Source organism: Marmota flaviventris, chromosome 11 (genome assembly GCF_047511675.1).
Source record: "Marmota flaviventris isolate mMarFla1 chromosome 11, mMarFla1.hap1, whole genome shotgun sequence".
Taxonomy (NCBI): domain Eukaryota; kingdom Metazoa; phylum Chordata; class Mammalia; order Rodentia; family Sciuridae; genus Marmota; species Marmota flaviventris.
Window position 1 is genome coordinate 65,032,144 of NC_092508.1, and position 12,738 is coordinate 65,044,881.

Here is a 12,738-nt window from a genome sequence, read left to right on the forward strand (position 1 = left end):
AAATTCACACAGGTAAATAATATTTGAAATTCTATTGTTATGGGATATATTTACATTTTTAATAATATACTTAGTTCACTCAAAATTCCAAAATTTGGTTCTATTGATAATTAAGCTTATATTTATGGGTACCTTAATAGTTTGTCTGGATTACCATATTGCCCTTTTTCATCATTCAGATAATAACAAGACAAATGAATGTGATAAAAATTGGTTTTCATGACAGATTAAAATTATAGCTATGAGTTCTATTCTATTAAAAGTACGAGTCTTATTTCCAGAGAAGTTTTTTTTTCTGAAGTCATCTATCTTTAGGACTTTTGCTTACATGACTGTAGTTTCCATAATACCTTTATGTGATTAAATAAAACAAAGTTTTTCAATTGATTACAATTTTCAAATGGCCCACTATCATTGTATTATTATTGCTGTATCACATTTTAAGTATGAACCTAGTTTAATTTATTGACTGATATTTCCATTAATGTTCACTAGCCTATGTTACATCCTAATACCAGTAAATATTTAGTATTATGATGCTTAAGGACCTCATTTTCTATTCAGTGCAATGAATTTCTTATTCTTACCAAAAGTGTATCTGATTTTGCTTCCCTTCTTTACATAATTTGCTTTTAGGAAGACATGTTATCTCTTGACACAGTCTGGCTGGGCACAAAATCACGAGCCACCACACAGCTTGTAGATTCAAACAGCAACTCTTTATTCCCGAACTCACACCAGCCGTCTACAATCACGTTCTGGGGAAATCCACATTCTCTGCCCAAATCCACCCCCACTGGGCTTCTGTCTCCCAAAAAATACTGTCTGAATCCCGTGAGAACTCAAGGGGAACTCAGGCAGCAGGATACTGACAGGAGTAAAACATCAGGAATGAAGGGTCAGCATGGATCAGCAGAGAAACTTGTTTGGACTTGTTTGGACTTTGCAGTAACTCAGTGACTTTTTAGTGCTGGTCACAAGATGACCAGAGAGTGTGTCTATGTTAGATAAGTGGATGATGTAACCTTTTTGAGTGTGGATGATGTAACCTTCTAAGTTGTGGTCATAGGATGATAAAGTAGTCAGGCAGTATGCTTATGTTAGATAAGTTAGGTATGAACAACTTGTAAAGTATATAAGCGCGGGGGAAACTCCATGTATTTGCTCACAACTAACTCTCGTCGCCTGAGAGTAAGATCGTGCAGTTGTGTGCCAGCCACCTCGTGTATTGCTTTGTGTGGTGTGCGAATAAACCAGCATTTCAAAAGGCAATCGAGTTCGTGCTTGGTGTTCGCGTACGTCGCGGTCCGGGGTCCAGTGCAGATATCCGGAAGGGAACTCCTGGTAACCAGACAAGGCTGAGAAGCTGCTCGTGACAGTTGGCGTAGTCGGCAGGATACGGAAGAAGAGCTCCGGAGCAGGTAAATATAACCCACATGGCAATGCACAATTTCTTCTACTGAAAACCTAGAATGACCGTGATCGTCCGGCGTCTAGGCTGAAGGTGGAATGAAAGGGGAGTGCCCCCACCAAAATCCTTAGGAGGACGGTGGTCCCTGTGCATGGGGTGGCTTAAGGAAAGGATAGAAAATTGGGCACTATATAGCTGGCATCAGGGAATAAGTCAGATACCTTATAAGATAGAAACAAACGGGTTTATTGCTTGGAAAATTCATGTAGCTAAACTGAGGATCCTCTTAAAAATAGCAACATGGGCTTCAAGGAAGTAATAAAAGGATTTAGGCAGAAATGTAGAATAGGAGAACTAAAGCTCGAGCAAAAGGAATTAAAATCTCAATCGCCATGGCGAGGTATTGAAAGAATTGTTCAGGCAAAGATGCCTGAGTTCCAGAAAGGAACCACAGTTGAGGTAACATTAAGTAATCCTCAGACCGTCCAGCCCATAATGGAGCGGGCTGACAAGAAAGAAATCCCGGGAATATTATGTAAAATTATAGATGATATAGATGATGACAGGCTAAGAGGCAAAAGGTTAGTAAAAGAAGCCCTTAAAAATGGAAGTAATAACCCATTTTTGAAAGACATATTGGACCAACTGGAAGCTCCTGATAAGGCCAGCATGCCAGTTTCAGTAATTAAAACATCCACACCCGGACGGGGACGCCCAGATGGGTTGGAACAAGTTATTGAAACTAGGGACTTAACTAGACCTGAAATGGTTCAGTTAAGGCAAGATTTTTCACAGAAAGATCAGACCGATGGAGACTTTTTGTTTACAATTCATAGTAAGGGAGGCAAGTCTATAAGACTCGCAGGCAAGGAGATGCAGGTGGTTAATATCCAGATAGACAATCCGAGTGTTGCGGACACTTTGGCAAAGATTATACAAGAGGAACCTGACAGGGTACGCACACTTTGGGATTGGATTGCAATAGCCTGGGCAGAGGCCATCCCACATATAGATTGGGGTGTCTTTGAAGGCCAGGTACAGTGGAAGAATCCCAGTGAAGGGATTAAGATAATAAAGAAGTTAGCTATTTTTAGCAAAATTTATAATCAGTTTCAAGGATCCCCTTTAAGTGCTCACTTAACAGCCGCGCTTAGGAGAATAATTATAAAAGGAGCACCAGAACAGCATAGAATGATGTTGGCAACCATGCTAGCTGGAGCCAACACCCTATGGGATGTAGTTGAGTTCTTAAAACAGCATCGAGAATTACAACAAGAGCACAAAATGTCATTTCAAGCTGCAATGTCATTTCAAGCTAAAGCCCGAAACCCAGTCTGCTTTCCAACGAATAGTAACGGAAATATTAAATGTTACCAGACAAATGGGAACAGTCAATGTTTCCAGACAAAAAACTTCCGTCTGGGAGGCCCGCCTGGCCAGCGGAGCCTCCCAAGAAACAGAAATATGTTGGGAAATGGCAAAGACTGGAGAAAGGTGCGACCAGGACAAGCCTGGACACAAGGAAATGTTGCTGTAAACAACAGGCAGATAGGAAGCAGAATGAAGCCACAAAGGCCGGTGCCGCGAGGAAATCAGGTGCAGGGCCAGAGAGGAAGGTTTGGTTTAACAATGCCAAGGTTTGGAACACCCAGATGGCAAAACAGCCGGACACCCGGCCGTTCATACAATTAAAATTTATAGTTGATAATCAAGAATATACAGACTCCTTCCTGATAGATACGGGAAGCGAGGTAACAATAGTCAGAGATGATTTTGTAAATAATAAACCAGCTAAGGAAAAAGTTATAGTACAAGGAGTATCTGGACATAGGGCAGAAATGAGAAAAGAATGGGTAACATTTAAAATATATGATTTGGATTATACAATACAAGTGTTGGTAGGCAAAGTTCCACATGGAGTATTAGGAATTCAGGAAATCAGGTTATTGTATGGTGAATGGTTACCTTTGAAGAGATTAAAGTGTTTTGAAACAAAAATTTTAAGTCAAGTAAAGATTGATCCAGTAAAATTGCCCCATACTCCACCAGTGTTTACTAAACAGTATCCTATTAAAGGAGGACACGAAGAGATTAGCGCCACAATAAAGGAAATGTTGGAAAAAGATATAATAGAAAAGGCATCATCATTTAAATATAACAGTCCAGTATGGCCTGTTATGAAACCTAATGGCAAGTGGAGATTGACGGTAGACTATAGGAATATAAATAAAGTAACCCCTTCTATGCCAGGTACTCTTCCAGATGTAGAGTCTATTTATGCTCAAATTAGGAATTTTTCACCTACTTGTTTTTGTGCTATAGATTTGAGTGATATGTTTTTCGCTATCCCATTAGATATTAAGAGTAGAGAATTGACTACATTCACTTGGGAATCAGTACAATATAGGTTTAAAAGGTTACCACAAGGATATAAAAATAGCCCAATTATAGCACATGTAACTTTACAAGAAACGTTAAAGGACTTTCAAGATAAAGGAACTACTAAGTTATGGTCATATGTAGATGATATATTAATTGCTGGGAAAGATATGACCGAGTTAAATAAGGTAAAGGACGAGGTAGTTACATTATTGAAATCAAAAGGATGGTCCATCAATCCTGATAAAATTCAGGGTCCAGCCACGTCAGTTAAGTATCTGGGGGTGGTGTGGACTACAGAAGGACCTAAGGTTCCAGATGCAGTGATAAATAAGATTTTGGCTTTACAGTCACCAAAAACCAAGACAGAGGCTCAGCAGGTGATGGGCATTTTGGGATATTGGAGATTACATATTCCATATTTGCAAATGATTCTGGCTCCAATACACAGGGTATGCAGGAAAGCTGCGGACTTTGTATGGGGACCGGAACAGAAAAAGTCATTAGATTTAGCTAAGGAATATGTTCAGACATATACCCAATTGTATGTACCTCAACCTGGTGAAGAAATTATAATTGATATAATATATGCCAATGACTTTGGAAATTGGGGCATATATACTAAAAGTAATAGTCAGACTAAACCAGTTGGGTTTTACTCCAAAAGATTTCCTTTTTCCGAAAACAAGTACTCTTTCTTTGAAAAAACAGTGTGGACAGCTTATACGGCGGTACAGAGTCTAGGTTTTGTTTTAACTAACAGAGTAGTTACATTAAGAACTCAGATACCAATTTTGGATTGGGTACGAACTAAGGAGGAAGACTTTAGAGGTTTACCCATGGAACAAAAAGTGTTGAAATGGAAATGGTATTTGTTAACTATAATTAATGATGCAACAGTGTCAGGGAATAATAAGACATTAAGGTTATCAGAATTAGTTTTTGCTCAGCCTATGGTAGAAGTACCGGTAGAGGTTAAACAACCAAAGACACAACCTATTGGAAAATGGGGGGCAGTTGCTTCTCATAAAAATGCATGGTTCACAGATGGATCAAGTAAAGTAGTAGGAAATATCACTAAATGGAAAGCTGTGGCATATCGACCAAGTGATAAAAAGATCTTAGTGAAGGAAGGCTCGGATGCCTCAGCACAGTTAGCAGAACTCTGTGCAGTAAAATTGGCCGTTGAACAATCTATCCATGAAAAGAAAAAGTATATACACGTTTTTTCGGACTCATGGGCAGTTTGTAATGGTATTGCCATATGGTCTGCAAAGTGGAAGGAATCTGATTATAAAATTAATGGAAAAAATGTATGGGGAATACATATTTGGAAATTTCTTGCGGAGGCACCTATACATGTAAAGATAGCGCACGTTGATGCTCACACAGGACGTACAGATGAAATATCTAAATTTAATAATGTGGCAGACAAATTGAGTAAATTTGACTCCGAAGGGCTAAAATTGGTGAATAAGGCCCCTTGGAAAATATCAGATAGAACAGATACAAAGATTCGGTTGAAACGTGACCCAAATTGGCATATAAAACTTCCTGAATTGAATGCTGATATTTCGGATGATGAGATCCGACAATTGCATAAGGAATTAGGACATATTGGAACACATGGAATGTTCCAGTGGTTTCAAGGAAGAAATATAAAAGTCACCTGGGGAGCATGCAAGCGTGCGATATCTGGATGTGAATTATGCGCATCCTCGGTACAACGTTTCCGGAGGGATCCACCCCATAATAGGCCGTCACCAAGAGGATTTAATGAAAAGGTACAAATTGATTATATTGGTCCTTTGCAGAATGGAAAATATGTGTGTACTATGGTAGATTGTAGTACCGGATTGGGACATGCATGTGCAAGTAGACATGCAGATCAAAGCTCGACTATAAAAACTATTTGGAGCTGGTGTGCAGCATATGGATGTCCTTGGAATGTGACTTCTGATCAGGGTTCTCATTTTACTGGTAGAAATGTTCAGAAATTAGCTGACGTTTTAGGAATTAATTGGGATTTTCATTTGGCCTATAACCCACAAGCAGCAGGAAATATTGAAAGGTTCAATGGATTATTAAAGACTAAATTGTGGCAGATAGGACAAGATGTGCCATTTGACAAGGCAATACTGATTGCAGTTTTTGAACTTAATTCTAGGCAAAGACTGCACAGGAGATCACCCTTTGAGGAAACATTTCAAAAGGACATCGATGTGCAGGCAGACGGGGACCCAAACCCAGATAATATAAGACCATATAAGGTGTGGATACGTAACAGAAAAGATAACTCTGTGATTAAAGGTGAGATTGTATCACACGGACAAGGAAATACCCTATGGGTATCAACTGGAAAAGGGGACCTCAGATTAGTAAAAAGCCAAGATGTTGTCACTAGGTAAACGTTTGTGTGTTTTGTTTAACATATGCTTTGTTATCCTGATTGTATATTCTTGCTTGTTTTTGGGTGGATATTTTCATTGTAACGAGTGGCAGACGGCTCTTTTGAATGGTTCTACTTGTTTTAATCATAAATTGTTGGTACGGGACTTACTACCCTGTTATGTACTTAATTATACACTATGTTTCTGGTAATGGCACCTAGGACTTTGTTACTTTTGCTATTTTTGCTACTTTTGATAGCCCTGCAGTTCTATTCAGTAATGGGAAATCAAACCACAACTCCCACTACTTTTACTACTACAACTCCATATTATTTTGGTATCAGGAACATTAACCTGACCAAGTATTCTTACAAAGATTGGATCTTCAATTATATTAATTTCACTCGTTCACTTCAAGAGTGTAATAATTCTTGTGCAGTAATACCACAATATTGGAGAAGTAACAAATTCCTACAAAATTTTACTGCTATTAGATACCTGTTTTATCATAATTATGCATTTTGCCACCATTATAACAAACACTCCGCACCTAAGGAGTGTGACCATTTTTGGGACATCAATACAGTTGGGGTATATAGCCCAATGTTTAGATCTAGTGCGGATGGAGGATATTCTAACAAATATGAAACTAACCCCCTCCGATGTCATCTGGTACCTGGGATTATGGATATGTGGTCTTATAAGCCACATTTTGTGTATTATTATAGGAAACTTGGAGGCAAACCTTTAGTTAAAAGCTATAATGCTACAGCAGCAGTGCTTAATAATCCAAACCTTACTGTATATACTTTTGAGGAATTTACAGAAGAGAATGACTTTACATGTATAAAAGCAGCAGAAAAAGATGTTGCATCACTACCTTTTCAGGTTTGGGTGTCCAACAAACAGAACGATTATAATTTATTTGATTATGAATATGAAGAATATGACTATTCTTCATATGATAATGGAGAAGAAAAAGGTTCTGGTGAAATTACAACTACAACCCCACGAACAACTACGTTGGGGATAAATTTGTTGCCATATAATGATTCTAAGGAAATGTTGGATGAGTGGAAAAGATTACCTAGACATTTACAAGGAGCTAGACCGTTGCCTAGATGGCCGCAAGTTTTAGTTGAACCCTACGGGACATGGTGTCCAAAAGAGTTACAGCAGTATCTAGATTCCATGAGCACTAAACAAAGGAATATGTCTATATATATTGAAGATGTGCAAAGCAGAACTCATTTGAATTATACCCATTATGTTTCTTGTGTAGCGGATTTTCCTAATTTACCTATATATGGAAAGTTCGAGATCCTACAGAATCCTGATAGATCCTTAGAAATACGGAACCAATCTTATCTTACTATAGATAATTGGTGGAAAGTCAATACCTTAGGTACCGCCACTTGGCGATCACCTGTTGTGTTGACCGACCCTTTACCACAGCCATTTACCCATAACTTGGTTAAACCAGTGGCCACGCCTCCTAAATTAAAGGACAAAATCGGGTATGTTTGTATCCGCAGCATTTTTGGAGATATGCTTAACCGAACACAGGGACAAGCATTTATTGGTAGAGTTTGCTTCCCTGTTGATTCAACCTTCCTTAAGTGGTGCCAATATAGATATTATTATAAAATTGGTAATTATTCATCTGTAACTTATAAGATTCACACACAGGCCTGTAGGCTGGGCCCGGCTTACAGGACGACTGGGGTATTACATCCTGAATTTGGAATGTTTAATCACTCTGGATGGCTATTATTTGAAAACAAAACAAGGAGGTATGTTTTTAAAAATGCCAATAATGAATGGGACCTCACAGAGATTGTGGATATCCCGAAATTGGGACAGAGAGTGCATAGTCCAGGGTTACATGATTATAAATTCACCGTGGACAAATACATTGTTAACCAGACAGTGTGGAAAAACTACACACAATACTATAATATATTTAATTGGACATGGTGTTATAATTTTAGCAGACAAAATTGTGTACAGAATCCTCTTCATGCTGTATATTTGAATGCCTCTCATATGCATCTTGAGGTGAATAATACGTGGCATAGGTTTGATAATCAGTCCTGGCAACCTGTATTGGTTGTCACACCTAAGGATATTTTGGAAAAACACTTGTATAATGTTACATTTCTGCAGGTAGATTATACTTATAATGGATCCAAAGGAGAATCTTCAAGGTGGCCTTATTATAAAAGCCAAGATAGTACCTTTAAGTTTTATGATAATTTCTTTGGGACTTTGATTCCCGTGTTTAATTTGAGTGATGACAAAATCAGAGTGAATGTCCATAATATGTCAATCCCGATGGGAGTTGATTCTAATTATGTGGACACTAAAAATGTTAGTTTAGCTATGGAAAGATCTATTTGCAGATGGTTTCCACATTCATGGCAATATGTGATTGGTATTCATAGGTCTATTATGCATAATGATTCCACGTACTATGATATTCCTCTTGATGTAAATATAACTGGAAATGTTTCCAAACATTATGAAGGTGGTAACGCTGTATTAGACAATCAACAGAAACAAACGAGGGATTATACTTTACATCCAACAGTATATTCTCTTGCATTTGTACCACCAGATTTGGATGAAGTTACTTTAGTGAATTACAAAACAGAAACTTACCTGGTAAATGCTGATGACTACTGGTCATTGAAGACCGGGTGCCCTAGAGCACAGCTCTGGGATACTATAATTAGATACCATGTGGATGTAGCAGATAGAAGAACTCTGAAATGGTGGTTGACACAAGGAATGGATTTCTCTACTTGGTCTAGTAAAATGTATCCAGGAAAATTACCTTATTACTGGTATATGTTATTGCCAGGAAGTGAGAATGAATGGAATCTTTATGATATTGTAACACATGATGTTTTACATAATAATACTGATGTGTTTGATGCACATGCAGGTAATCATATTATATATAGTACAAAGATGGATATGCAGAAATGCTACATGGAACCGACCTCTTTGAATCCTTGTTTAATCGATAGAGGAGGATTTAATGGAACCAAGGGATGGGTTACTGCCCATTTCCCAAGAGCGGTCCTCTTCCCACGCAAGGAAAAGGACGGTAATTTTATGAAGACTTTAGAGGCTCCAGGATTTTTACCTTTATTACATCAGCCAGTTAGATTTTTGATACAACCACAAGTACAGCCAATTGTGTTACGATTGTCTGTTAGTGATTTGTTGAAAGGTGAAACTGTATGTCCTTCTTTTGAGTCTACTGTGTTGCCAGATTTGTTTTATTCAGTTCAAAGAAATGCAGCAGGACGAAGACCTTTGCAGTTCGCAGCGATTGGCGCTTTCCTGGCCGGAGCAGCCTTGGGGGCAGCGATCGCTGGAGCAATGACGGAGGAACTTCGAGTGGAAATTTCAGCTCTTCGAGGACTTCAGAATAAACAGAACTTTGTTATCTCACAATTATCTAAAAATCTGCACTCCGCATCTTTACTTATGGAAAGACTTTCTGCAGAACAGGAACTTTTGAAACACCATGTTGATTCACTAAGTAAGGTGATTGAGACTATGGATGCATCATGGAATGTACGTATGAAACAATTGGAGGCAACTCAGGAGTGTGAACATCTGCAAGCAATGATCACCGCGGGATTAGAAGAAATAAGACTGTTATTTAGAACTGGCATAGGCATGGAAACTGCATCAGCTATAACCATATTAGATCCTACAAAGGATTCTTGGTGTGAAACTGGTGTTTGCATGATTAATTTATGGCAAATGTCGACATCTAAGGTTGTAATAGGATATCCAACTAAGGCTATACCGAAGAAAATTGGTAAAGATTGGATAATACCGTTTGATAAGTTTTATTGGTTAAAATGGAACAATATGTCATATTATGTGCCTAGTGAAGCCACTTATGCTATAGGTAAAACAACTAGTATAGCATATGATCTTTTCTCAGATGAACCTAGGACTTCTGATATAACTATATCTATGCCTCAGGCTACTCTGTTCGATCTTGGGAATTTTAATATGTTGTCTTGTTATCCTGAACCTTACATGGTTCGACGATGGCAAAACATCTCTTATAGTGATTCTTTAAGTTTGAATGCTGGTTGTCATGTACATACTAATGTCATGATGATGGAACATATGAATCTAACTGTTAAGAAACATCTATTTAGGTCTAAGGATTTTACTGCTACGCAAAACTTACGAGTCCTGACTCAGGTGGTTTATATGTCTAATCATACTTTTGGGTTACATTCTTTTGTACCCCAACCACCTCTGTCAGAAGAATATAAAAAGATGATGAAAGCAACAGAGGCAGCCAAATCCATTTATGCTTCATTGGGAAAGGAAATTGAGACAGTACATAATCAAACTACTGAACTTCTCCAAAGATTTTCAGGTGAAACTCATAAAGTTAAAATGTTAGTTGATTCCGGATACTTGATTCCGCGTGACTTTCAGTATACTTATGATTGTAGTTTTGTAGGTTTCTTTAGAAAATTAGTTCATGCAGATGTGAGTTGTATTATGAGATGGAATCCTTTCCATTGGATTAAGGAAGGATTGCTATATGTATGTTGTTTTGTATTATTAGTATTATGCATTAAGGTTTGTTTAAAGATTAATAAGTCTGCAGGAAAGAAAACTTACATTAAAATGGATAAACTTCAACATTACAGGGACCATGAAGCGAAAGGCACTAAGAAAATTAAATCCAAGAAGGAGAAGGACGAAAAGATCGAGGAATTATTCTGAACAGTTGCACTACGCAAATTGTCATCTTTGCATTGAATTTCATGTAAATACATGGTTTTCATATAGTGCATATACACTGTTTGGTCAGGAACGTTTTTCTTTTTTATGTAGATTAGTAACACTACGTAGTGGACCATGGTGTCCGCTGGATAAACATCTAGAGGGTATTGTACCTTCTTTATGTGTGTTTTTAAATCATGTCTGGAATTGTATTCCTAATATTAATTCGCACTGTGATGTTTATTGTAGACATGATATACATTTGTGTGTTAAGGCTTTATTTGGATTGTTCACTGAAGTGATGAAGTCTGATCATGATTTATTAACCTTACAATCTAATGCAGGTGCTTTTTATGTTAATGGACTTATTTCGCTTAACTATAATAGATCATTATTATTTGGTGATGATTTGTTGTGTAGAATTAATTCACAATGCAGACAAAGGAATACATATGTTCCTAGATCTTTATTTGACATTTGTTTAAGAAACATTTGTAAGCCTTACTTTATTAAATTATGGACTTATGTGGATTAACTATGTCTGTGGACCAGATAATCATCAAACGGATATTAGGACGCAAGCTGAGGAACGACCTATTGTTCAGGAAGGACCGGATGACTCCAATTCCAATATTCTCTGAAAAAGATGTTAATTACCCATTTATGATAGTTCACAATTTGGTGATAGATTTATTGCTAGTAAAGGATTTGGATTTGGACCTTTATTTACGATTGAAACAACTTTTCGTTCCGAGAGTGAAAGCTCCCTTCTGCTGTGAGTTTCGTGCTATGCTTTCATCCTTTTCTGCACTCCTGTGTGGTCGGTGGCTGCATGGATGCCGTGGATTGCATCTTCCAATCTGAAGAAGATTGGTTTGGAGGGCCGCGACAGCCCATACGTTTCCCCGAGGACGGGCAACTTCCGAATGGACGACCTAAGACAGGGGACCGTACTTGTCGCTTTGATACATCGGCACCAGCAGTACCCTCGGCACCTCCGTATCAAGGGGGTGGAATGACAGGAGTAAAACATCAGGAATGAAGGGTCAGCATGGATCAGCAGAGAAACTTGTTTGGACTTGTTTGGACTTTGCAGTAACTCAGTGACTTTTTAGTGCTGGTCACAAGATGACCAGAGAGTGTGTCTATGTTAGATAAGTGGATGATGTAACCTTTTTGAGTGTGGATGATGTAACCTTCTAAGTTGTGGTCATAGGATGATAAAGTAGTCAGGCAGTATGCTTATGTTAGATAAGTTAGGTATGAACAACTTGTAAAGTATATAAGCGCGGGGGAAACTCCATGTATTTGCTCACAACTAACTCTCGTCGCCTGAGAGTAAGATCGTGCAGTTGTGTGCCAGCCACCTCGTGTATTGCTTTGTGTGGTGTGCGAATAAACCAGCATTTCAAAAGGCAATCGAGTTCGTGCTTGGTGTTCGCGTACGTCGCGGTCCGGGGTCCAGTGCAGATATCCGGAAGGGAACTCCTGGTAACCAGACAAGGCTGAGAAGCTGCTCGTGACAGATACGCCCTATTCCCAGCAGGAATAACCTTAAACCTGGAACCACCCTAAACCCGGATAGTCCTAAACCGGGAACACCCTAAACCCGGATCCGCCCTGGTCCTTGAGCAAGGTCACCTTAGATGCAATGTCACTGCAAAATGTCTTATTTCCACGAGTCCTTCCACTAAGCAACATGGGGTACGCTGGCAAGGAAATTGTCATACCTACTTGGCTAATGGCTCCCAGCAATCTCTGTTGCTAATGTACTCATTCATTACA

At 38.5% G+C, this 12,738-nt stretch overlaps 1 long non-coding RNA gene across 2 annotated transcripts; it reads left to right on the plus strand.

The window, feature by feature from the left end:
- The first annotated feature begins 870 nt into the window (after positions 1 to 870).
- LOC139707649 (uncharacterized) lies at positions 871 to 12,372 on the plus strand. 2 transcript variants are annotated; one of them, XR_011709113.1, is made up of 3 exons: positions 871 to 1,421; positions 5,958 to 6,100; positions 10,878 to 12,372. It is a non-coding gene; the product is annotated as an uncharacterized lncRNA (long non-coding RNA). The 2 variants fall into 2 exon arrangements; XR_011709112.1 differs by lacking the exon at positions 5,958 to 6,100.
- Positions 12,373 to 12,738: the final 366 nt, after the last annotated feature.